Below are 27314 nucleotides of genomic sequence, written 5' to 3'. Positions count from 1 at the left end.
GAGCTGTAGACTGTGGGGACAACCCTGATTGACGTAGGGCCAGAAATCCTCGGTGTGGGGAGGATGTGTTCCATCCCAAGGTCCGACTGGGTCTCGGCTTCCACTATGTTAACCCAGTGTGCTGTCAGTGAGATGTACCATCCCTGCCCACAAGCACTTGTCCATGTGTCCATGGTTAGGTGGACTTTCCCTTTAACAGCATTGTTGAGGGCACGGGTAATGTTGTGGGACACATTCTGGTGTAATGCTGGTATGGCACACTGGGAGAAATAGTGGCGACTGGGGACTGAGTACCTTGGCACGGCTGCCACCATCAGGTTGCAGAAAGCTTCCATCTCAATGAGCCTAAAAGGCAGCTTTTCTAGTGCAAGCAGAATAGAAATATTAGAATTGAGGACTGTGGCCTGTGGGGCGTTGGCTGGGTATTTCCGCTTGGTTTCCAAAGATTGGGTAATAGACAACTGAAGGCTCTGCTGGGACAAGGATGTGGATGAACTTGATGATTGTGCAATGATGTGACCTGCAGGCAGTGGTCCAGGAGCCTGGGGTTCGGCCCACAAAGTCAGGTGCTTTTTTGCCATGTGTCTGGTCATGCTGATGGTGGTCAGGCTGGTGATGCTGCTGCTGATGCGTGCATGGCAGGTTGTGCAAATGGTCTGTTTGGGGTTAAAAGCAGAGTTTTTAAAAAATAACCAGACTCGGGAAGATCTAACAGTTGGAATGGCTACTTCCCTCATGTTGGTGTTACGGGGAACGGATGCACGCCTTCTGTCTGTGGCCACCACACTGCTTCTTCCTGCCTGTTGGGGTGATATGCCTACTTCCCCATGTGTGCTGCTGCCCTCACTCTGCATGTCCTCCTGCCAGGTTGGGTCAGTCACTACGTCATCCACCACCTCATCTTCCACATCCGCACCCTGCTCCTCCTCCTGACTTTCTGGCAATTGTGTCTCATCATCGTCCATCTCTTCTAACACTTTGCCATCATCGCCTTCGCGTAACCGGGGCTGGTCAAAGCTTTGGGCATCTCTACATGCGATCTCATCTGTCCCCACTTCAAGTTGACCGGCTATGAGTTCTGAATCTTGAAATGGAAAACTGAACAGCTCTTCAGAGTGTCCAAGTGTGGGATCAGTTGTCTCAGGGTACTTGGCATGGTAGGAGGAAGGAGAATCAGGGTGAGGAATATCTGGGCCACACTCACGGCTACTCAGACATGAACGTGTGGAAGATATGGTGGTGGTGGAAGTGACTGGATACATTATCCGCTATCCAACAAACAACCATTTCACACTGTTCTGGCTTCAATAGTAGTGTTCTGTGGTCACCTAGAAACTGGGACAGGAAGGTCGAGCGAGAAGATGTGGGTCATTGTTGTTGCCCACTTTCACCTTGGCCACTGCCTCATCCTCTGCATGCACCTTGCCTTGCCTTTCCCATTTAAAATGGACTACTGCACTATTTCAAATGCTCATCACAAATATATTTCTTAGTATCGAAATAATATCTAATTAGTATGCCTGCAAATCTACAATTTTTCAATCCCAAACACCAGGCAGGCTTCAGCCTGATATAACAGACTGTATTCAATTTTGAGGGCTTTTTTGTAAAGTGAATTTATGCAAAATAATGCCGTACATAAGTAGTGTAACAGACAGCAAAAAGTGGTCCACCGACCTACAATGCCCAAATTTGGAACACACAGATATATGAGGGCTGTCATGGAAATACCCCAGTGGCAAATATGTGTCCTTTTTATATTTTTTTATGCTAAATAGTGCTGTATATAATTAAAGTAACAGACAGCAAAAAAAAGTGGTCCACCTGCCTGCAATGTCCAAACTTGGAGCATGCAGATATATGAGGGCTGTCACGGAAATACCATACTGGCAAATATGTGGTCTTTTTATCATTTTGGAAGCTAAATAGTGCTGTATAGAATTAGAGTATCAGACCGCAAAAAAAGTCGTCCACCGGTGTACAATGCCCAAACTTGGAGCACGCAGATATATGAGGGCTTTCACGCAAATACCACACTGGCAAATATGTTGCCTTATAAAAATTTAGTGATAAATAGTGTTGTGTAGAATTAGAGTATCAGACAGCAAAACAGTGGTCCACCGGCCTACAATGCCCAAACTTGGAGCACGCAGATATATGAGGCCTTTTTCGGTGAATTTAAAAAAAAAAAGTAGCACACACAACTATGCTACATATGCCTGACAAGCTATGATTTTTCAACAGGCCTCAGTCTGACAGAACAGACTGTATATTTTTTTTGGGGGGGGTGAATTTTTGGAAAAAAAATGCAACTAGGTATATAGTAAAGAAGCTGCAGAAGCACCAGAAGACAGATATGGAGCTTTGGGAGGGATGCAGTTGGAGCAATGGATGCACATACAGTGCCTTGCCTACCTAGTGCTGCAATATCGGGACCCACGAATTAGCCCTAAAAAGTAATTTTGGTTTCTGAGGAGTTGTGGACTTAAGAGTTGCAGACCTACACTAGCTCTAAAAACCACGATTCTGACACTGTCTTGGCCCCAGCTCTCCCTACTCTTGCTGAATCAGGAACAGAATGCAGTGAGCAGAACGGCGCCAGGTCTCTGATACTCGGGATGATGCTGTGCGGCACAGCCAATCGCTGCACGACCACAACAAAGATGACTGCGGTGTTTCATGGCCTGGCAGACAATCCCTGCACCGTGATTGGGTCTCTAAAGTCCACCAAAAATGCTGGGTGGAGACCAAAAAATCCTGGAAATGCTCGGTGCTCGCTGAGTACACCGAGCATAGTGATATTCGGGTGAGTAACAAGTAGTGGCGAGCACCTTCGCTCATCACTAATTGTAAGGGTATATGAACACTTTCAGGATTGCATCAGGATTTGGTCAGGATTTTATGCAGGTAAAATCCTGACCAAATCTGCACCTGAGGTCACTGGCCGGTCACCTGCGTTGTTCTTGTGTTGTTTCAGCAATGTAAGGACATGCTGCGTTCTGAAAAGACGCGCCGCATGTCCGTTTCCGCGGGTATGCCGCATGCGTCTTTTAATGCATAGTGGAGGCAGGATTTCATGAAATCCCCTCCACTATGCTGTAATATCTGGACGCTGCGTGTTTGACGCTGCGTGTTTGAGACTGCGGCTTAATGCAACGTCAAACACGCAGCATTTCCTGAATGTGGAAACATACCCTAAGAGATAAATTTGAAGAAATAAAAAATCATATGATGGTGCTTAGTACAGCATGCATAAGCTAGATTGTTATAAGAATACATATGGCAAATACACATGGCAAATTCTACTATTCTGATTCCTAGAAAGAAGAAAAATGAATTATGGTTAAAGATGCATCTGTGTTTGTTTCCAGATTTGATTCAAATTTATCTTTATACTTGGTAATATATATATTTCTTTGATATTAAGATGAAATATCCTTTTCTAACTTGTTGACACACATGATTGGACGAATCCAATGATGATTATATGTTGAAGTAGGAATATAAAGGTCGCACACAGGCTTTCATTTTAGTGGCCAGCAGATGGAGGACAGTGCAATTCTTTAGAATGCTGCAATTAATCTCCTGCTGTTTATGCTTTTTATTGATTGGCATATAATGGCATTGTAAGCATTTTGGAACTTGATTAGTTTTAGTTGTTCGCACATTGTGTACCCTTTAGTTCTTGAGTAAACAGCTACTTTACACAAATGAAAATATTGACAAGTTGTTCTTCTTTTCGTGAAAGCTTTCAAAATTATAGTGCAAAATGAATCTTGTAAAATGTAATGTATTAATTACATTCATAGTGACACTGTTCTACTTCATTTTGGAAAAGAGCCTCTAAGGTCTCATGTCATTTTAAGGATAAACCCTCATCAGATCTATTGTGTCTGATTTAGTAAAAATGATTATTCCGCTCAATATAACAGTTTAGGAACATTTTATTTTAGAGTTTTACTTTGTTCCTTTTTTTGCTATTTCTCTTGGACATTAACAATTTAGTGTTATCATCACATTCACGTCAATGAGCAGACATGAATGATTCTTTTCATATTTGACTTAATCAGATACTTCAAATTTTTCTTAAAAATTGATTTTCTGAAAATCATCCTTATTGTAAAGCATCCAATTGTCCTTAAACATGTACATTTCTCTGATCGTTTAAACATCTTTAATGCAAATACTGCTTTAGTAATGTCAAAATCACCTTAACATAAATGGTGATGGATAAGGTTCTTTGGTGATTTCCTTTTACACACTTTATGTAATGTATATTCAGTGTTTTAAAGCTTTCATCCCTTATCGCTGTTGCTAAACTGTGATCTGTGATGTCCTCTCACTAAATAGATTCACTACAAAGTGAATGCAGGACTCCCTGCCTTTGAATTATTTGAAGATAAATGAAGATGAAGATGAAGAGAGACCTGTTGTGAATTCTGTTGTCGGGCTCCCTCCTGTGGTCATGAATGGTACTTCGGCTGGTTCTGTCCATAGACTTTCTCTGGTGGGTGTTTCTGAGTTTTCTTCCACAGGTGACGAGGTTAATTCGTTAGCTGCCGCTCTATTTAACTCCACTTAGATCTTTGCTCCACGCCTCCTGTCAATGTTCCAGTATTGGTCTAGTTCACTCCTGGATCGTTCTTGTGACCTGTCTTCCCAGCTGAAGCTAAGTTACAGCTTGTATTTCTTTGGTTTGCTATTTTTCTGTCCAGCTTGCTATTTTCATTGTTGTCTTGCTTGCTGGAAGCTCTGGGACGCAGAGGGAGCGCCTCCGCACCGTGAGTCGGTGCGGAGGGTCTTTCTGCGTCCTCTGCGTGGTCTTTTTGTAGGTTTTTGTGCTGACCGCAAAGTAACCTTTCCTATCCTCGGTCTGTTCAGTAAGTTGGGCCTCATTTTGCTAAATCTATTTCATCTCTGTGTTTGTATTTTCATCTTGCTCACAGTCATTATATGTGGGGGGCTGCCATTTCCTTTGGGGAATTTCTCTGAGGCAAGGTAGGCTTTATTTTCCTTCTTCAGGGCTAGCTAGTTCCTTAGGCTGTGTCGAGTTGCATAGGGAGCGTTAGGCGCAATCCACGGCTATTTCTAGTGTGTTTGATAGGATTAGGGATTGCGGTCAGCAGAGTTCCCACGTCCCAGAGCTCGTCCTTATTATCAGAAACTATCAGGTCATTCCGTGTGCTCTTAACCACCAGGTCCATAATTATCCTGACCACCAGGTCATAACAGTATAGGAGGCCCAAAGTACTAATGCATCTCAATAGAGGGATAAGAGAAGTTCTGAGACCATTTTTTTTTCTTTGCAGTGTGTTCTGTCTCTCTTTTCCCCTTTACCTCTGGGTGGTTCAGGATACAGGTGTAAACATGGACATTCAAGGTCTGTCCTCTTTGATGGATAATCTCACTATAAGTGTACAAAACATTCAAGATTTTGTGGGTCAGAATCCGATATTAGAGCCTAGGATTCCAATTCCTGATTTGTTTTTTGGTGATAGATCTAAGTTCTTGAATTTCAAAAATAATTGTAAATTGTTTCTTTCCTTGAAACCTCGCTCCTCGGGTGATCCTGTTCAACAAGTAAGGATCATTATTTCTTTGTTACGTGGCGACCCTAAAGACTGGGCATTTTCCCTTGCGCCAGGAGATCCGGCATTGCGTGATGTTGATGCGTTTTTCCTGGCGCTTGGATTGCTTTATGACGAACCTAATTCAGTGGATCAGGCAGAGAAAATCTTGTTGGCTCTGTGTCAGGGTCAGGATGAAGCGGAGATATATTGTCAGAAGTTTAGAAAGTGGTCTGTGCTCACTCAGTGGAATGAAAGTGCCCTGGCAGCAATCTTCAGAAAGGGTCTCTCTGAAGCCCTTAAGGATGTCATGGTGGGGTTTCCCATGCCTGCTGGTCTGAATGAGTCTATGTCTTTGGCCATTCAGATCGATCGACGCTTGCGTGAGTGTAAAGCTGTGCACCATTTGGCGGTACTAACTGAGCATGGGCCTGAGCCTATGCAATGTGATAGGACTTTGACCAGAGCTGAACGGCAAGAACACAGACGTCGGAATGGGCTATGTTTTTACTGTGGTGATTCCACTCATGCTATCTCCGATTGTCCTAAGCGTTTCGCTAGGTCTGCCACCATTGGTACGGTACAGTCTAAATTTCTATTGTCTGTTACTCTGATTTGCTCTTTGTCATCCTATTCTGTTATGGCATTTGTGGATTCAGGCGCTGCCCTGAATTTGATGGACTTGGAGTATGCTAGGCGCTGTGGTTTTTTCTTGGAGCCCTTGCAGTATCCTATTCCATTGAGAGGAATTGATGCTACGCCTTTGGCCAAGAATAAGCCTCAGTTCTGGACCCAATTGACCATGTGCATGGCTCCTGCACATCAGGAGGATATCCGCTTTCTGTTGTTGCATAATCTGCATGATGTGGTCGTTTTGGGGTTGCCATGGCTACAGGTTCATAATCCAGTATTGGACTGGAAATCTATGTTTGTGTCCAGCTGGGGTTGCCAGGGGGTACATGGTGATGTTCCATTTTTGTCTATTTCGTCTTCCACTCCTTCTGAAGTTCCAGAGTTTTTGTCGGATTATCGGGATGTATTTGATAAGCCCAAAGCCAGTGCCCTACCTCCTCATAGGGATTGCGATTGTGCTATTAATTTGATTCCTGGTAGTAAGTTTCCTAAGGGCCGATTGTTCAATATATCTGTGCCAGAGCATGCCGCTATGCACAGTTATATAAAGGAGTCCTTGGAGAAAGGCCATATTCGCCCTTCGTCATCACCGTTAGGAGCAGGGTTCTTTTTTGTGGCCAAGAAGGATGGTTCTTTGAGACCTTGTATTGATTACCGCCTTATTAATAAAATTACAGTCAAATTTCAGTATCCTTTGCCGTTGCTGTCTGATTTGTTTGCTCATATTAAAGGGGCTAGTTGGTTCACCAATATAGATCTTCGAGGGGCGTATAATCTTGTGCGTATTAAACAATGCGATGAATGGAAAACAGCATTTAATACCCTGAGGGCCATTTTGAGTACCTGGTTATGCCATTCGGGCTTTCCAATGCTCCATCAGTATTTCAGTCCTTTATGCATGACATCTTCCGAGAGTACCTGGATAAATTCCTGATTGTGTATTTGGATGATATTTTGGTCTTTTCAGATGATTGGGAGTCTCATGTGAAGCAGGTCAGAATGGTGTTCCAGGTCCTTCGTGCTAATTCCTTGTTTGTGAAGGGGTCAAAGTGTCTCTTTGGTGTTCAGAAGGTTTCATTTTTGGTTTTCATTTTTTCCCCTTCTACTATCGAGATGGACCCTGTTAAAGTCCAGGCCATTTACGATTGGACTCAGCCGACATCTGTGAAGAGCCTGCAAAAGTTCCTGGGCTTTGCTAATTTTTATCGGCGCTTCATCGCTAATTTTTCTACTGTTGCTAAACCGTTGACTGATTTGACCAAGAAGGGTGCTGATGTGGTCAATTGGTCTTCTGCAGCTGTGGAGGCTTTTCGGGAGTTCAAGCGTCGTTTTTCTTCTGCCCCTGTGTTGTGCCAGCCAGATGTTTCGCTCCCGTTTCAGGTTGAGGTTGATGCTTCTGAGATTGGAGCAGGGGCTGTTTTGTCGCAAAGAAGTTCTGATGGCTCGGTGATGAAGCCATGTGCTTTCTTTTCTAGAAAGTTTTCGCCTGCTGAGCGTAATTATGATGGTGGTAATCGTGAGTTGTTGGCCATGAAGTGGGCATTCAAGGAATGGCGTCATTGGCTGGAAGGAGCCAAGCATCACGTGGTGGTCTTGACAGATCACAAGAATTTGACTTATCTTGAGTCTGCCAAACGGTTGAATCCGAGACAGGCTCGATGGTCATTATTTTTCTCCCGTTTTGATTTTGTGGTTTCGTACCTTCCGGGCTCTAAGAATGTGAAGGCTGATGCCCTGTCAAGGAGTTTTGTGCCAGACTCTCCGGGTGTTCCTGAGCCGGCGGGTATTCTCAAAGAGGGAGTAATTTTGTCTGCCATCTCCCCTGATTTGCGGCGGGTGCTGCAAAAATTTCAGGCTGATAGACCTGACCGTTGCCCAGCGGAGAAACTGTTTGTCCCTGATAGATGGACTAGTAGAGTTATCTCTGAGATTCATTGTTCAGTGTTGGCTAGGCATCCTGGAATCTTTGGTACCAGAGATTTGGTGGCTAGATCCTTCTGGTGGCCGTCTTTGTCACGGGATGTGCGTTCTTTTGTGCAGTCCTGTGGGACTTGTGCTCGGGCTAAGCCCTGCTGTTCTCGTGCCAATGGGTTGCTTTTGCCCTTCCCGGTCCCAAAGAGGCCCTGGACGCATATTTCTATGGATTTTATTTCGGATCTCCCCGTCTCTCAAAAGATGTCGGTCATTTGGGTGGTTTGTGATCGCTTTTCTAAGATGGTCCATTTGGTACCTTTGTCTAAATTGCCTTCCTCCTCTGATTTGGTGCCATTATTTTTCCAGCATGTGGTTCGTTTGCATGGTATCCCAGAGAACATCGTTTCTGACACGGGTTCCCAGTTTGTTTCAAGGTTTTGGCACTCCTTTTGTGCTAGGATGGGCATTGATTTGTCTTTTTCCTCGGCTTTCCATCCTCAGACAAATGGCCAAACTGAACGAACTAATCAAACTTTGGAAACATATCTGAGATGCATTGTTTCTGCTGATCAGGATGATTGGGTGTCCTTTTTGCCGTTGGCTGAGTTCGCCCTTAATAATCGGGCCAGCTCGGCTACTTTGGTTTCGCCGTTTTTCTGCAATTCTGGTTTCCATCCTCGTTTCTCTTCAGGGCAGGTTGAGTCTTCGGACTGTCCTGGTGTAGATACTGTGGTGGATAGGTTGCAGCAGATTTGGACTCATGTGGTGGACAATTTGACATTGTCCCAGGAGAAGGCTCAACGTTTCGCTAACCGCCGGCGCTGTGTGGGTCCCCGACTTCGTGTTGGGGATTTGGTTTGGTTGTCGTCTCGTTATGTTCCTATGAAGGTTTCCTCTCCTAAGTTTAAGCCTCGTTTCATTAGTCCGTATCAGATTTCTGAAGTTCTCAATCCTGTGTCATTTCGTTTGGCCCTTCCAGCTTCTTTTGCCATCCATAATGTGTTCCATAGGTCGTTATTGCGGAGATACGTGGCGCCTGTGGTTCCATCCGTTGATCCTCCTGCTCCGGTGTTGGTTGAGGGGGAGTTGGAGTATGTGGTGGAGAAGATTTTGGATTTTCGTGTTTCGAGACGGAAACTCCAGTACCTGGTCAAGTGGAAGGGTTATGGTCAGGAAGATAATTCCTGGGTTTTTGCCTCTGATGTTCATGCTGCCGATCTGGTTCGTGCCTTTCATTTGGCTCATCCTGGTCGGCCTGGGGGCTCTGGTGAGGGTTCGGTGACCCCTCCTCAAGGGGGGGTACTGTTGTGAATTCTGTTGTCAGGCTCCCTCCTGTGGTCATGAATGGTACTTCGGCTGGTTCTGTCCATAGACTTTCTCTGGTGGGTGTTTCTGAGTTTTCTTCCACAGGTGACGAGGTTAATTTGTTAGCTGCCGCTCTATTTAACTCCACTTAGATCTTTGCTCCACGCCTCCTGTCAATGTTCCAGTATTGGTCTAGTTCACTCCTGGATCGTTCTTGTGACCTTTCTTCCCAGCTGAAGCTAAGTTACAGCTTGCATTTCTTTGGTTTGCTATTTTTCTGTCCAGCTTGCTATTTTCATTGTTGTCTTGCTTGCTGGAAGCTCTGGGACGCAGAGGGAGCGCCTCCGCACCGTGAGTCGGTGCGGAGGGTCTTTTTGCGTCCTCTGCGTGGTCTTTTTGTAGGTTTTTGTGCTGACCGCAGAGTAAACTTTCCTATCCTCGGTCTGTTCAGTAAGTCGGGCCTCATTTTGCTAAATCTATTTCATCTCTGTGTTTATATTTTCACCTTACTCACAGTCATTATATGTGGGGGGCTGCCTTTTCCTTTGGGGAATTTCTCTGAGGCAAGGTAGGCTTTATTTTCCTTCTTCAGGGCTAGCTAGTTCCTTAGGCTGTGTCGAGTTGCATAGGGAGCGTTTGGCGCAATCCACGGCTATTTCTAGTGTGTTTGATAGGATTAGGGATTGCGGTCAGCAGAGTTCCCACGTCCCAGAGCTCGTCCTTATTATCAGAAACTATCAGGTCATTCCGTGTGCTCTTAACCACCAGGTCCATAATTGTCCTGACCACCAGGTCATAACAGAGACCCTCCTGATTGGCTGTGCTATAACCTATGATGTGATCGTTTCAAGGCACTTTGGGTCATATGAACTTTGTTTGAATTCAAAACTTTTTAATGACATCTAGATAAAATGGTAAAACAACAAAGACCTAAATAAACCATACAAAAAGCTAAGAACAAGCAATATGATTATACCTTTTTTTCCTATAGATTTCAAATTAATGTCTCTTTGAAATGTTGAAATGTATGGACATTTCCTTTTTTCAAATGTCTTATATATGTAATTCTGCAAGTATATAATGTTTTTAAAAGAAAAATATGTACAGCAACCCCCGTCTAGAAAATATGTTGATACAATGTTTCTGATTTTGAGTTGAATAAATAAGACTAAAGTATCACATTCCCAACTTCTTGACTGTGGTAGCATCACATTACCATAGATTTCCAAAAAGGAAAAAGTTGCAGAAAATTAATATTTTTTTCAATTTACATTTGGCATCTTCCCCCACAGACAGGGACATAACAATTGTGATTGCCATGGATATGTGTTGGTTGATTTCAGCTTGATGTGTTTCTAAGCTCATGGTAACAGGTATTTTTTGGTCCTAGAGGATGATGTCTTTGTATTTGGAGAGGGTAAGCACCCTCAATAGCAAATCCAAAACATGAGTGTAAACTAAAGAGACTCATTTATAAAAGCAGCACCCTAGCTCCGATTCATCAATGTTTTTGTGCCTTTTTTGTAGAGTCAAAATGGTTATAATAGTTACTTTTTAATGGGTGCCTTATTCATAATTTAATTAGTGCTTTTTTATGTGAACGTTACACGTTTTTTGTTTGCTTGTCAATATGGCCATGTTTTTCCTTATCTAGATGTTTTAACAAAATTCATCATTTGCGACCTTTTCGCAGTGACCCACTCTGCTACTCAAGTGCCCGAATGGAGTACAAAATCTGTTTAATTTTATTTTTAAAAACAATTCACTACAAAATAGAAAATTATTAAATAAAAAATACTGCAGAAAAAGAGGCAGCCGTACTTGCCAATACCATGTCCAGATCCGTATGCGTAACAGGATGCACCCCATGATAAAGTCAGGGGCAAAATACCAATGAAACAACTACTTACTAAAGGTACCTTCACACTAAACGACGCTGCAGCGATCCAGACAACGATCCGGATCGCTGCAGCGTCGCTGTTTGGTCGCTGGAGAGCTGTCACACAGACAGCTCTCCAGCGACCAACGATGCCGGTAACCAGGGTAAACATCGGGTTACTAAGCGCAGGGCCGCGCTTAGTAACCCGATGTTTACCCTGGTTACCATCCTAAAAGTAAAAAAACCAAACGCTTCATACTTACCTTACGCTGTCTGTCCTCGGCGCTCTGCTTCTCTGTACTGGCTGTGAGCACAGCGGCCGGAAAGCACAGCGGTGATGTCACCGCTCTGCTTTCCGGCCGTTGTGCTCACAGTGAGTGCAGGAAAGCAGAGTGCCGAGGACAGACAGCGGAAGGTAAGTATGAAGCGTTTGTTTTTTTTACTTTTAGGATGGTAACCAGGGTAAATATCGGGTTACTAAGCGCGGCCCTGCGCTTAGTAACCCGATGTTTACCTTGGTTACCAGCGAAGACATCGCTGAATCGGTGTCACACACGCCGATTCAGCGATGTCAGCGGGAGAGCCAGCGACCAAATAAAGTTCTGGCCTTCTAGCCCCGACCAACGACATCACAGCAGGATTCTGATCGCTGCTGCGTGTCACACTGAACGATATCGCTAGCGAGGACGCTGCAACGTCACAGATCGCTAGCGATATCGTTTAGTGTGAAGGTACCTTTACACATCAAACATCCACTAGGGTGGCTGCCTAGTATTCAAAATGCACACATGCTTAGATAAGGCGCCTTTCACACTATAACATGACATGCACCTCTGTCTAGATTACAGACTATTACCAACTCCCCTACAATTACATTTGGAGTGCTGTTCAATACCATACATACGCTATACAGGACAGACACTGCATATTATCTGGACAAATTTATTTATGCACAGTTTAAAAATATAATATGTTAAATCATTGTGCAACTATTTGCTTTGAAATGGAGCAAAAATTGTAAAAGCCAAGAAAAATTAGCATCTTGGACTTTTGACAGAATTCCTAAATCCACAGAATTCATTTTGAAGAATTTGGTGCAAAAAAGCAGCAACCACACAAGATAAAAACAACTCCCTTACCGACCTCCGCCGTACTAGTATGGCGGAGGTCGGTACCCTCGCTTTGATGTGGGCTGTGGTGGTAAGTAGGGTTGAGCGACTTTTACTTTTATAGGATCGGGTCGGGTTTCACGAAACCCGACATTTCAAAAGTTGGGTCGAGTGAAATCGGCCGATCCTATAAAAAAGTCGGGGTCGGGGTCGGCCGAAACTCGAAACCCAATGCAGTGCATTGGGTTTCCAATGGTTCCCAGGGTCTGAAGGAGAGGAAACTCTCCTTCAGGCCCTGCGATCCATATTTAAGTGTAAAATAAAGAATTAAAATAAAAAATATCGCTATACTAAAGGAATATACTCACCCTCGGACGCGCCCTGCTTCTTTCCGGCAGCCTTCCTTCCTAAGAATCAGCGCTTGCAGGACCTTGCGTGACGTCGCGGCTTGTGATTGGTCGCGCGAGCGGTCACATGGGCGGCCGCGCGACCAATCACAAGCCGCGACGTCACCGCAAAGTCCTGCAAGCGCTGATTCGAAGGAAGGAAGGCTGCCGGTTAGTACCAGGGCGCGTCGGAGGGTGAGTATAGCGATATTTTTTATTTTTATTCTTTATTTTACACTTAAATCTGAATTCCGATACCGATTCCCGATATCTTAAACATATCTTAAACAAGATCGCCGACCTCATGGCCGACCCCACACAGGGGTCGGGTCGGGTTTCATGAAACCCGACTTTGCCAAAAGTCGGCGACTTCTGAAAGTGGCCGACCCGTTTCGCTCAACCCCAGTGGTGAGCCCGCATCAAAGCCAGATGAAAGTTGTATTGAACAGTTGACATGTGCCCGCAATAGCGGCAGGTGGAATCGAAATTCACCCGCTGCTATTAACTAGTTAAATGCCGCTGTCAAACGCTGACAGTGGTGATTATCTACCGCTTCCTGCCATCGTGCCTGAAATGAGTGCATCGCCGACCTCGTCACATGATCGGGGGTCAGCGATGCGTCGGCATAACAACCAGACTCCTTAAGACCTCTATGATTGTTGATGCCGGCTTGCTGTGAGCGCCACCCTGTGGTCGGCACTCATAGCAAGCCTGTAATTCAGCTACATAGGAGCGATCTATGCACTGCTTCTATGTAGCTGAGACGATCGAGTTATGCCAGTTTCTAGCCTCCCATGGCAAAAGTAAAAAAAAAAAGTTTAAAAAATGTGAAAAAAATACAAAAAAATAATTAAATCATCCCCCTTTCACCCCAATCAAAATAAAACAGTACAAAAAAATCAAACCTACACATATATGGTATTGCCGTGCTCAGAATCACCCGATCTATCAATAAAAAAAGGATTAACCTGATCTAACAGCGTAGCGAGAAAAAAATTTGATTTTCCAGAATTATGTTTTTGTTGTTGCCGCGACATTGCAATAAAATGCAATAATGGGCGATCAAAAGAACATATCTGCACCAAAATGGTATAATTAAAAATGGCAGCTCAGCACACAAAAATATGCCCTTACCTGACCCCAGATCATGATAAATGGAAACGCCACGGGTATTGGAAAATTGCACAATTTTATTTATTGTTTTTAGCAAAGTTTGGAATTTTTTTACCACTTAGATAAAACGTAACCTAGACATGTTTGGTGTCTATGAACTCGTAATGACCTGGAGAATTAAATGGCAGGTTACTTTTAGAAATTGGTGAACCTAGCAAAAAAGCCAAACAAAAAACTAGTGTGGGATTGCACTTTTTTTGCAATTTCAGCACACTTGGAATTTTTTTCCCGTTTTCTAGTACATGACATGCTAAAACCATTGATGTCATTCAAACATGCAACTTGTTTGGCAAAAAACAAGCCCTCATATGGCCATATTGACCGAAAAATAAAAAAGTTATGGCTCTGGGAAGAGGGGAGAGAAAAACGAGAATGCAAAAATGGAAAAGGGCAAGGTTTTGAAGGGGTTAAAAATGCAAATATGCAAAGGCTTTTGTGTTTTTGGCATATATATATGTGCATCATACATGACAGTTTAACACATAAAAATTAAAACATTTTTTACTGGTTTGTGTTTTGGTAAATTACTATAAAAGAAAAGAATGCATGTAATTTTGCATTTTCCTCTTTTGTCATGATTAATGTTTACTGCATCTCTATATTATTTGACTAAAGCCCCCATAAACATTAGACTAATGTCAACATAACCTGCTAATGTTGACAGTTTCACTAAATTCTCCAATGTGTATGGGTTCGGCTGCTGACTGATCATCAGAGAAAATGCCAATCGGGAATGTCCAATTTTGGACTACTGTTCACATTGTTCTCCTTGAGAGAGAATCATGTGGTTTTCTTGTAAAGACCACAGTAGCACTTGGCTTAATGAGTGCTCCTATATATGGAAGAGTCGGCTGTGATGGCTATTATTCAAATAATTGGTTAAAGCATCGTTCATTTAACAGCAATTTGCATGGCTGACTTAATCCCAGATGCATTATTGTTGAGTTGTTTTTTGTCAATTTTTATGTCTTTCTTTTTACTCTGCCAGATTACATGCCAAATTCACAACTTCATTAATATGGCACTTATATTTAATGAATTTGGCCCAAATTCAGAAAATATTTATTTATCCTTAGTTGTCTTGTGCATCTTTGCAATAAAGTGTTGCAGGGATCTTTCAACATGATTTGACATCTAGCATGGTCAATTTCCATTTTTGCATTTTTTTCCTTCTCTTTTTTTACATTTCTGTCTACAAAAACATATGAGAGCTTGTTTTTTTATGGGAAGAGTTTTTCTGTAAATATATGGCCGATTCTTCTCCTTCACTTGTTAATGCAGCTTTCCTCACAGACTGCACCCTCTCCTGTCCATACAATGGCTGCTGCTGGGTGAGCATGTGGCCAGACCTGTCTATCAGTCAAATCTAATTGAAAATATTTCACATGGGAAAGCTTATTTTCTATTGAACAAGCAGGACGTATCTCATGCCTGCATAAGTCAGCATTAGAACTAAAATCTCTGGCAGGAGGGAGGAGCAAAGCACCTGGGTCAGGAGTTGAAAAAAAGGGCGACTCATGCAGGAAAAAAGGGACTTCATGTTCCTACATAGAGCTTAGAAGAATTCAAATAATCTGTTTTTAATCACCTGATTTCATAGACCTAATGCAAAAGAGAAGAACTATCTGTGTAGAAAGGTAAAATTAGAAATAGTAAGTGCACAGTGCCATATAATATGATGACTGCAATATACTAAGAGGATAAAAACTTTGATAGGAGGAGGAGTGCTTTTTTAAATGATCTGGATAAAAGTATTTGAAAAGGTAGCATTGAGCTAGGCATGGAAAACTAGGACTACGATCAGCCATTACTGATAGGAATCCTGCTCTGTTCACCAGCAGCAGTGTTTTGACCCAATGTATTGAAAGCAGATAACTTTTTTTAAGGTAGTAAAGTAACATTAAACATGATGTTTCAGTTTGTAACTTTCGCCCCTTGCATTATTGAGACTATCCATACTGTTCCGGTACAATGCCCACTTTAAACACAATTTAGGAAGTCACAACAACCGCAACTCGTATTTACAAACAAAGGAAAACTGATTTTAACGACCAGCTGGTGCCTTTAGAAGTGTATCGTGTTGTTAAGGCAACTAATGTTCTAAAAATATTTTACATAAAAGGACATCACCTCAAGGAGCGCTTCAAGTAGTCATGGAAACTGAAATGCAAAAGCAATAAAGACGACAAGTAGAAATGTAGACACTTTCATTTGAGTGATATTATACGTTTCTTCAAAGTAATATTTTTTTTTAGTCGTCTTAGTATTTTAGCCTGTCTTGTCTCTTGTAGAACTTTTTAGATTAAATTCTGCTTAAAGGAGTTCATTATTTTTCCCTAGTGAAACATTATTAGGTAAAAAATTAATATTTAATTAATCTTGTTTTGTCAGGTATTACAACTTAAATGAAGTTTTGGCACTGTAGAACTCTAATTGCATTGTTAAGCATCAATCAAAGTAAAAGTGCAGAGGAGCTGTTGTTAGGCTGATAGATGAAGTCAAGAATAGCAATTATTTTATGTTAGCGTATTGTTTTAATCTTACTTTAAAGATAGAACATCATTAAAAAGCAGAAGAATTAAACCTTCATTTACAATCGGCACTCATGGTAGATATTTTACAATTTGTTGTCAGAGACATGAAAAGAAATTCAAGACCGTGAGTCCAACAGATACATTTAGGTACAGTTGTAAGCCTTTCCAAATCAAAGTCTGCAATAAAAAAAAGCAAAACACATGGATGGATGTACAGATCGATGTATTGATAGTAGACAGTCTATTGCTTCATTCCCTGGGTTGTTTTTCTTCCCTTGTAAAGAAAACAACATGCATTACAAACAAAACAAAAAAATCATAGAAAGTGACAAACAACAAATACATGTCAAAAATGTCTAGAAAAAGGCGGTGAAGGCACCTAATATTGATGATCTAATCAACCATTAACTCCTTAAGGATGCAGCCAATTTTAGATTTTGCTATTTAAATTTCCTCTCCCCCACTATGAGCAATAACTTGTTTTTTTCTGACATTATAATCAGGGCTGGAGTTGAAGTTTTTAATTACATGATTCATTCTAGCATATAAAGTTCTAAAACAAAATAAACAAAATTTTCTTAGTATGGTGAATTGGTTTTATGCCATTTATTGCGTAGTGAAAATAACCTGGCATCATGATTTTCCAATTAAAGTGATAGCAAACAATTACTTCATTTTCACATTAATAATTAAAACAATCAGAAATTCAAATGTCTTAAAGCACCATTTTCTGAGACTTTTTAATATTTCCTTAGGTGAACCAGTGTAACAGCTTGTATAATTTGTGAATTATTGTTTTTATTGGCATCATTTTGGAAAACTTGCTTTTAACTCTTTCTTCTTTATGTCATACATTTACATGGTGAGGGGATACAGTTGATATACAGTAGTATACAGCAGCAAAGTTTATCATCAAAGATAACTCAGTTTTTTTTCACCTTGAACTCCTAGGATGTTGCATTGAATAGCAAAAGTTTAAAGGAATGTATCATCATTTTTTTTTAACAATTGAAGAAATGTAAGATTATTTTTTTAATATTAGCATTTTTTTATTGATACAATATATGAAAAATAATTTTAAAAGTTTTGAAATCTTTCACTTTAAACACTAGGGGGAGCATTTGCTGAAATTTGCCATGGAAACCTAATGTAATGTAATGTAAATCACATTACGACTGCAGTAAAAGTGGGTGGGATCTGATCACGTATGTGATGTCACTCCTCCTCTCCCCTTCTAGGTGTTTTCAAAAGGATAAGAGAGGATGAAGTTTGGGATCACAATGCAGAGCCATTACTGGTGACTATCAGCCTACAGAGAAGAACTGAGTTAAGTGCCCCAATAAAGTCAATACATGTACTTAAATGGCTAGCTCAATGAACTAGTGAACTAGACAACACTGTGTCTATTAAGATATATCAAAAGGTTCTTTATTGAATACAAAGCTGACTAAAACATTAAAATACATTAAAAGTTACTCTAGATGAGTGGGCAAAGTGACAACAATAAGGCAGGACTGCTGAGCGACAACAAAATATCTCTTGGCATGCACAAAATGGCATGCTATGAAGTGGGATATCATGCTGTCTCCAATAGCAGAACATTTCCCAAAATGTGCAGAAAAGTACCCAGTGGAACCTATCCTAATGCCAGTAAATAGCTACTATGGGGCATGAACCTAAATGGTCATAATAACGTGTGCTAATTTAGATATAGTGCTGTAATTAAAGCTCCCAGTAAAGTGCTTACCCATGTGGGGACTCAGTACGTTCCTGCCGTCACGCCAATGCGCGTTTCGTGTGGTGGGCTTCCTTGGGGGCGGTGTGTACTGATGACTGCAAAGAGATACTGCAGAGTAGACAGTGCCACTGAGGACAGCTGGAAGCACTGATTCTGTTTGTTGGTTCTGCTCCATGTATCTCGCACTGAGATTAGATAAATGTGGCGGTATTACATGCTGGGGTTAGACACGCGGTGTGTATCACGTGCTTGGGTTAGATACGCAGAGTGTAATATACGCTGGGATTAGATATGTGGAGGATATCATGTGCTTTAATTGAACATACAGAGTGTATAATGCACTTGGGTTAGATACACGGGCGTCATCACATGCTGGGATTAGAATTGCAGAGTGTATCATGCACTGGTATTAGATACACAGAGTGTATCACACAGGATAGATGTGACTCTGTTGGATGTATCACACATGATTTGATTAGAAATGAAGCTATGCTGGCTGTATCACACATGATATTATTAGATGAATGGCTCTACTATGTCACCATGAGGTGTACTTTTAAATGGTACCATTCACTTCATTATATGATGCACTGGAAAGCAAAAAAATATTCCATGTGTGTTGAAATTGCAAATAAAGTGAAATTTTACACTTGTTTTTTGTTTTAGTTTTTAATTTTCCATGTTCACTAAATGTTAAAACTCATTTGGCAATACGATTGTCCAGGCCAGTACAATACCAATTACGTAAATACCAAATGTGTGTAGTTTTCTTTTTATTTAAGTGGTGTAAAAAAATTCTAAAATTTGTAAATGAAAAAAATTTTTTTTGCTTGTACCGCCATTTTCCAATACTCAATTTTTGGAATATGGGGCTGAGCCACGTCTCTGAGCTGATGCTTATAATTTTTTTGGGGGGTCAATGTTTTGATCACCTCTTATTGCATTTTATTGCAATGTTGTGGCCGCACAAAACATAATTTTGATGCTTCAAATCCTTTTATCTTATGTTGTCTTTTGATTGAAATAATTTATTTTATATTTTAATACAACTGACTTTTAGGAGCAGATCGATACCAAATATGTGTATTTTTGTATTATTTTTTATTTATGTTTAACCCCTTAATCTCATATGACGTACTATTCCATCAAGGTGACCTGGGACTTAATTCCTAGGGACGGGATAGTACATCATAGCGATCGGCCGCGCTCACAGGGGGAGCGCGGCCGATCGCGGCCAGGTGTCCGCTGACTATTGCAGCTGACATCCGGCACTATGTGCCAGGAGCGGTCACGGACCGCCCCCGGCACATTAACCCCCAGCACACTGCGATCAAACATGATCGTAGCATTCTAGGGGCATAGGGAAGCATCGCGCAGGGAGGAGGCTCCCTGCGTGCTTCCCTGAGACCCTCGGTACAAGGCGATGTGCTCACCTTGTACCGAGCGTCTCCTTCCTGCAGGCCCCAGATCCAAAATGGCCACAAGGTGCATCCAGGTCCTGCAGGCAGGTGGCTTACCAAGCGCCTGCTCAGCCAGGAGCAGTACACATCAGAGTTGCATTGCAAAGTATCAAATTAGCGATCTGACCTTATAACATGATGCCCCCCCTGGGGCAATGTTATAAAGTAAAAGAATATATATTTAGATGTGTAAAAAAAAAATTATTAAATAAAGAAAAAAATATATTGTTCCCATAAATACAATCATTTATCTAAATAAAAAATAAAACAATAAAAGTGCCACATACAGTGGGGCAAAAAAGTATTTAGTCAGTCAGCAATAGTGCAAGTTCCACCACTTAAAAAGATGAGAGGCGTCTGTAATTTACATCATAGGTAGACCTCAACTATGGGAGACAAACTGAGAAAAAAAATCCAGAAAATCACATTGTCTGTTTTTTTAACAATTTATTTGCATATTATGGTGGAAAATAAGTATTTGGTCAGAAACAAACAATCAAGATTTCTGGCTCTCACAGACCTGTAACTTCTTCCTTAAGAGTCTCCTCTTTCCTCCACTCATTACCTGTAGTAATGACACCTGTTTAAACTTGTTATCAGTATAAAAAGACACCTGTGCACACCCTCAAACAGTCTGACTCCAAACTCCACTATGGTGAAGACCAAAGAGTTGTCAAAGGACACCAGAAACAAAATTGTAGCCCTGCACCAGGCTGGGAAGACTAAATCTGCAATAGCCAACCAGCTTGGAGTGAAGAAATCAACAGTGGGAGCAATAATTAGAAAATGGAAGACATACAAGACCACTGATAATCTCCCTCAATCTGGGGTTCCACGCAAAATCCCACCCTGTGGGGTCAGAATGATCACAAGAACGGTGAGCAAAAATCCCAGAACCACGCGGGGGGACCTAGTGAATGAACTGCAGAGAGCCGGGACCAATGTAACAAGGCCTACCATAAGTAACACACTACGCCACCATGGACTCAGATCCTGCAGTGCCAGACGTGTCCCACTGCTTAAGCCAGTACATGTCCGGGCCCGTCTGAAGTTTGCTAGAGAGCATTTGGATGATCCAGAGAAGTTTTGGGAGAATGTCCTATGGTCTGATGAAACCAAACTGGAACTGTTTGGTAGAAACACAACTTGTCGTGTTTGGAGGAAGAAGAATACTGAGTTGCATCCATCAAACACCATACCTACTGTAAAGCATGGTGGTGGAAACATCATGCTTTGGGGCTGTTTCTCTGCAAAGGGGCCAGGACGACTGATCCGGGTACATGAAAGAATGAATGGGGCCATGTATCGTGAGATTTTGAGTGCAAACCTCCTTCCATCAGCAAGGGCATTGAAGAGGAAACGTGGCTGGGTCTTTCAACATGACAATGATCCAAAGCACACCGCTAGGGCAACGAAGGAGTGGCTTCGTAAGAAGCATTTCAAGGTCCTGGAGTGGCCTAGCCAGTCTCCAGATCTCAACCCTATAGAAAACCTTTGGAGGGAGTTGAAAGTCCGTGTTGCCAAGCGAAAAGCCAAAAACATCACTGCTCTAGAGGAGATCTGCATGGAGGAATGGGCAAACATACCAACAACAGTGTGTGGCAACCTTGTGAAGACTTACAGAAAACGTTTGACCTCTGTCATTGCCAACAAAGGATATATTACAAAGTATTGAGATGAAATTTTGTTTCTGACCAAATACTTATTTTCCACCATAATATGCAAATAAAATGTTAAAAAAACAGACAATGTGATTTTCTGGATTTTTTTTTCTCAGTTTGTCTCCCATATTTGAGGTCTACCTATGATGTAAATTACAGACGCCTCTCATCTTTTTAAGTGGTGGAACTTGCACTATTGCTGACTGACTAAATACTTTTTTGCCCCACTGTATTTAGTATCGCCACGTCTGTAACAACCCAACCTAAAAAACTATCCCACTAGTTAACCCCTTCAGTGAACACCGTAAAAAAATAAGGCAAAAAAGAACGCTTTATTATCATACCGCTGAACAAAAAGTGGAATAGCACGCAATCAAAAACACAGATATAAATAACCATGGTACCACTGAAAATGTCATCATGTTCTGCAAAAAACAAGCTGCCACACAGCATCATCAGCGAAAAAATAAAAAAGTTATAGTCCTCAGAATAAAGCGATGCAAAAATAATTCTTTTTCTATAAAATAGTTTTTATCGTATAAAAGCTCCAAAACATAAAAAAAATATAAATGAGGTATCGCTGTAATCGCACTGACCCGAAGAATAAAACTGCTTTATCAATTTTACCAAATGTGGAACAGTATAAATGCCCCCCCCCCAAAGAAATTCATAAATAGCTGATTTTCGGTCATACTGCCTGTTAGAGGTCGAGTTCCCGCTTCTGCACAGGGGGAATATTGGGCCGCTTCTGCTGCGGTCTCCCATTCTCCTGCCGCAGTGCAACCTGCTCAACGGAGACGTCAGTCCTTGTGTCTGGCTCAGTCTCACTCTGTGCTTAGGCTTGCTGTTGCTTTTCCAGCTTTTGCCATTAAAGCCAGTGCTGGGCAGCAGCGAGCAGACGCTTTTGGGACCAAGTCCTGCTTTTTCCCTTCTGAGCATGCCCAGGGTGAGATCTCCCATTGGAGATCGAGGGTCACATGCTCAGATGCTGCAGTGGTTCCCATTGGTCCTCCTGGCAGGTCCTGAAAGGGCTAACTTCTGTGGCAGCTGCCAATTGGTCCTTTATTGGAAGGTCCTGAATGTACTGCAGCTATATAAGCTTTGCATGACCGCACAGCCATGCGCTAGTGTACATTTGTATACGTGTGTTTGTTGTGAGTGCAAGTCTTTCATTAAATACCCCTACCCTATTGTATGACTGTTCGAGTAAGGAGTATGGCTGCTACCTAGTGCCCGACTAATCACTCAACGTGTTACACATGAATCAGCGTCTATTGCTGTGACTGCCAGTGCGGCGCCACACGCCAGTAGTGCGCTTCCTAACCCACGTCCGGGTACTTAGTGGTGTCTGCCAGCACGACACAGTTCGCACTTTGGTGCTCTTACTATACCTAACACACCCAGTTGCGGTGTGGTGCGCAAGTAGTCTGTACGGACTTCAACCCTGAGTCTTGGGATTGAGTTCGCTGACTCCTTGCTTGCACTTATTAGTGCGGTATTGTGGACCTGTGGCTTTTACAGGGTTCACTTCCTCTGCCATATAGTGCTGCCATTTGCTAGCAGCAGGTTTTTCACCTGCACGGTGGACCCCGGACTGTGAACGTACCAATATTATTTCATCTTATACTTGGTGCGTTCCGCCAGTCCTAACACTGCCTCACAAAAATCGGAATAAAAAGCGATAAAAAAAGTCATGTGCCCAAAAGTGTTACCAGTAAATATGTCAGCTCGTCCCGCAAAAAAACAGACCTCACATGACTCTGTGGACCAAAATATGGAAAAATTATAGCTTTCAAAATGTGGTAATGCAAGAAAAATAATTTTTGCAATAAAAAGCATCTTTTAGTGTGTGACAGCTGCCAATCATAAAAATCAGCTAAAAAAACCCATTATAAAAGTAAATCAAACCCCCCTTCATTACCTCCTTAGTTAGGGAAAAATAAAAAAATTAAAAAAATGTAATTATTTCCATTTTCCCATTAAGGTTAGGGCTAGGGCTAGGGTTAGGGTTAGGGGTGGGGCTAGAGCTAAGGTTAGGGTTAGGGCTGGGGCTAGGGTTAGGGTTAGGGTTAGGGTTGGGGCTAGGGTTAGGATTGGGGCTAGGGTTAGGGTTTGGATTACATTTACAGTTGGGATTATGGTTAGGGGTGTGTCAGGGTTAGAGGTGTGGTTAGGGTTATGGTTGGGATTAGGGTGTGGGGTGTGTTGGAGTTAGGGGTGTGGTTAGGGTTTGGGTTAAGGGTGTGGTTGGGAATAGGAGAGTGTTTGGGTTAGGGTTTCAGTTAGAATTGGGGGTTTCCACTATTTAGGAACATCAGGGCTCTCCAAACACGACATTGTGTCCGATCTCAATTCCAGCCAATTCTGCGTTGAAAAAGTAAAACAGTGCTTCTTCCATTCCAAGCTCTCCCATGGGCCCAAACAGGAGTTTACCCCAACAAATGGATTGTCAGCGTACTCAGGACAAATTGGACAACAAATTCTGGGGTCCAATTTCACTTGTTACCCTTGGGAAAATAAAAATTGGGGGGCTAAAAAAACATTTTTGTGTGACAAAAATGATTTTTTATTTTCACCGCTTTGCGTTACAAACTGTAGTGAAATACTTGGCGGTTAAAAGTTCATGCAACACATCTAGATAAGTTCCTTTTGGGGTCTAGTTTCCAATATGGCCTCACTTGTAGGGGGTTTCTTCTGCTTAGGTACATCAGGAGCTCTGCAAATGCAACTTGACGCCTGCAGACCAATCCATCTGCACAAGTCTGCATTCCAAATGCCGCTCCTTCCCTTCTGAAGTCTGCCATTCGCCCAAAGGGTGGTTACCCCCACATATGGGGTTTCAGCGTACTCAGGACAATTTGCAAAACCACTCTTGGGGTCCAATTTCTCTTGTTAACCTTGGGAAAATACAAAACTGGGGGCTAAAATATAATTTTTGTGGACAAAAAAAGAATTTTAATTTTCACGGCTCTGCATTATAAACTGTAGTTAAACACTTGAGGGTTCAAAGCTCTCACAACACATCTAGATAAGATCCTTAGGGGGTCTACTTTCCAAAATGGTGTCACTTGTGGGGGGTTTCAATGTTTAGGCACATCAGGGGATCTCCAAACGCAACATTGCATCCCATTTCAATTCCAGCCAATTTTGCATTGAAAAGTCAAACGGTGCTCCTTCCCTACTGAGCTCTGCCATGCACCCAAACAGTGGTTTACCCCCAGATATGGCATATTATCATACTCAGGACAAATTGCACAACAACGTTTTGGGTACAATTTCTTCTGGTTCCCTTGGGAAAATAAAAAATTGGTAGCGAAAAGTTGATTTTTGTGAAAAAATATTATTTTTTTATTTTTACGGCTCTACATTATAAACTTCTGTGAAGCACTTGATGGGTCAAAGTGCTCACCACACATATAGATAAGTTCCTTATGGGGTCTACTTTTCAAAATGGTGTCACTTGTGGGGGTTTCAATGTGTAGGCACATCAGGGGCTCCCCAACGCAACATGGCATCCCATCTCAATTCCAGTCAATTTTGCATTGAAAAGTCAAACGGCGCTCCTTCCCTTCCGAGCTCTGCCATGCACGCAAACAGTGGTTTACCCCCACATATTGGGTATCAGGGTACACAGGACAAATTGTAAAACTTTTTGGGTCCATTTTCTTCTGTTACCCTTGGTAAAATAAAACAAATTGGAGCTGAATTAAATTTTTTGTGAAAAACAATTAAATGTTCATTTTTTTAAACATTCCAAAAATTCCTGTAAAACACCTGAAGGGTTAATAAACTTGTTGAATGTGGTTTTGAGCACCTTTAGGGGTGCAGTTTTTACAATGGTGTCACACTTGGTTATTTTCTATCATATAGACCCCTCATAATGACTTCAAATGTGATGTGATCCCTAAAAAAAATGGTGTTGCAAAAATGAGAAATTGCTGGTCAATTTTAACCCAACTCCCTAACAAAAAAATTTTTGTTTCCGAAATTGTGCTGATGTAAAGTAGACATGTGAGAAATGTTACTTTTTAAGTATTTTGTGTGACATATCTCTGTGATTTAAGGGCATAAAAATTCAAAGTTGGAAAATTGCGACATTTTCAAAACTTTAGCCAAATTTCCATTTTTTTTCACAAATAAACGCAGGTAATCTAAAATAAATTTTACCACTATCATTAAGTAAAATATGTCTTGAGAAAACTATGTCAGAATCACCGGGATCCGTTGAAGCGTTCCAGAGTTATAACCTCATAAAGGGACAGTGGTCAGAATTGTAAAAAAGGCCCCTTCACTAATGTGCAAACCACCCTCGGGGCTTAAGGGGTTAATGGGGCAAAGGGGGGTGATTTGAACTTTTGTATATTTTCTAATGTTTTTATATATGTAAAAACACTTTTTTTACTTTTACTGTATTTGTTAGCCCCCTTAGGGGACTAGAATCTGTGATCATCGGATCACTTGTACTATACATAGCAGTGTGAAAAATCACAATTTCTTAAGATCATCAGCTAAGCACACCAGCTAAACATTAACTTTCAATGGAGAATAATAAAAACATGAAAACTACAGAGGTCTTCACCATTTGAATGACTCCTACCGGCAAATGTTGTAGAGTTGGGGTATGTTTCCATGTTCAGGATTGCATCAGGATTTGATCAGGATTTGAGGCAGGTAAAATCTGCACCAAATCTGCACCTGAGGTCACTGGCAGGTTACCTGCGTTTTTCATGCGTTTTTTTCATTGCGGATTTGTGTGTGTTTTTGTAAGCTCAATAAAGATATATATAAAAAAATAAATGTTGATGTCATTTCTTGTCCAACCTCTTCATTTACATATTCCATTGAAGAATAATGTTTACACACAGACAGATAGATGATAGATAACAGATAGATGACAGATAGATAGATGATCGATAGATAGATAGATAGATAGATAGATAGATAGATCGTATCTATCTACCGTATCTATCATATCTGTTATCGATCTATAAATATATCTATCGATAGATATATCTATAGATAACTAGATAGATATATCGATAGATAGATAGATAATAGATAGATACGATAGATAGATAGATGATACCAAATCCGATGTTTAGTTTATCTATGTATCTATCGATATATCTACCTATAAATATATATCTGGGTAGATTATCCATATATATATACAATAGTCTAAGGGTCTGTTTGTCTGTAATGGAAATCCTGCGTCGCTAATTGGTCGCGGGTGGCTGGCGCAACCAATCAGCGACAGGTGCAGTCCGGCCGCAAATTGGCGCAGGATTTAAACCACACTTCGCTGATTGGTCGCGCCCGGCTGGCTGCGACCAATCAGTGATATTGCAGCGGGATTTAAACACTGCTTCGTAAATAAACTACATACATATAATAGAATACCCGATGTGTTAGAATTGGGCCACCATCTAGTAGATATGTAAAAGCAAGGCCGGTGTTTATTATTGTTTAATTTTAAAAAAATTGGAAAAAATCGTGTGGGCTCCTGTGCAATTTTCTGCGCCAGAGGGGGAAATCCGAGATCCGAGGGCCAATATATGTAGCCTGGTAGGGAGGTAATACCCATGGCCCCTCTCTAGGCTATGAATAACAGCCTATAAATAATTAGATCAGAGCCAAATATAAGTCCTCAAACGGACAGAACAAAACTCCAAAGCAGTATATATAATATCCGGAAAAAGGAGTCACACAACTGCCACTTCAGGTATATAAAAGTAACAACATTTATTAATAACCATTAAAATGCTCAATAGACATACAAAAGCATATCACTAATAGGGTAATATTATGAATCACGGATAAAGGTAACAGTACCACATACCACACCTAAAATCTACGACTTGAGGTCACAAGTTCACTTAGAACAAGTATATAGTGGATAATTACACATGACTAGTCCAACTGAGGACCCGTAAAAAATGCAAATCTAAATCAACA

Source organism: Ranitomeya imitator, chromosome 1, assembly GCF_032444005.1.
Source record: "Ranitomeya imitator isolate aRanImi1 chromosome 1, aRanImi1.pri, whole genome shotgun sequence".
NCBI classification, from domain to species: domain Eukaryota; kingdom Metazoa; phylum Chordata; class Amphibia; order Anura; family Dendrobatidae; genus Ranitomeya; species Ranitomeya imitator.
The sequence above is the reverse complement of the archived record's forward strand: the minus strand, read 5'-3'. Positions refer to the sequence as shown.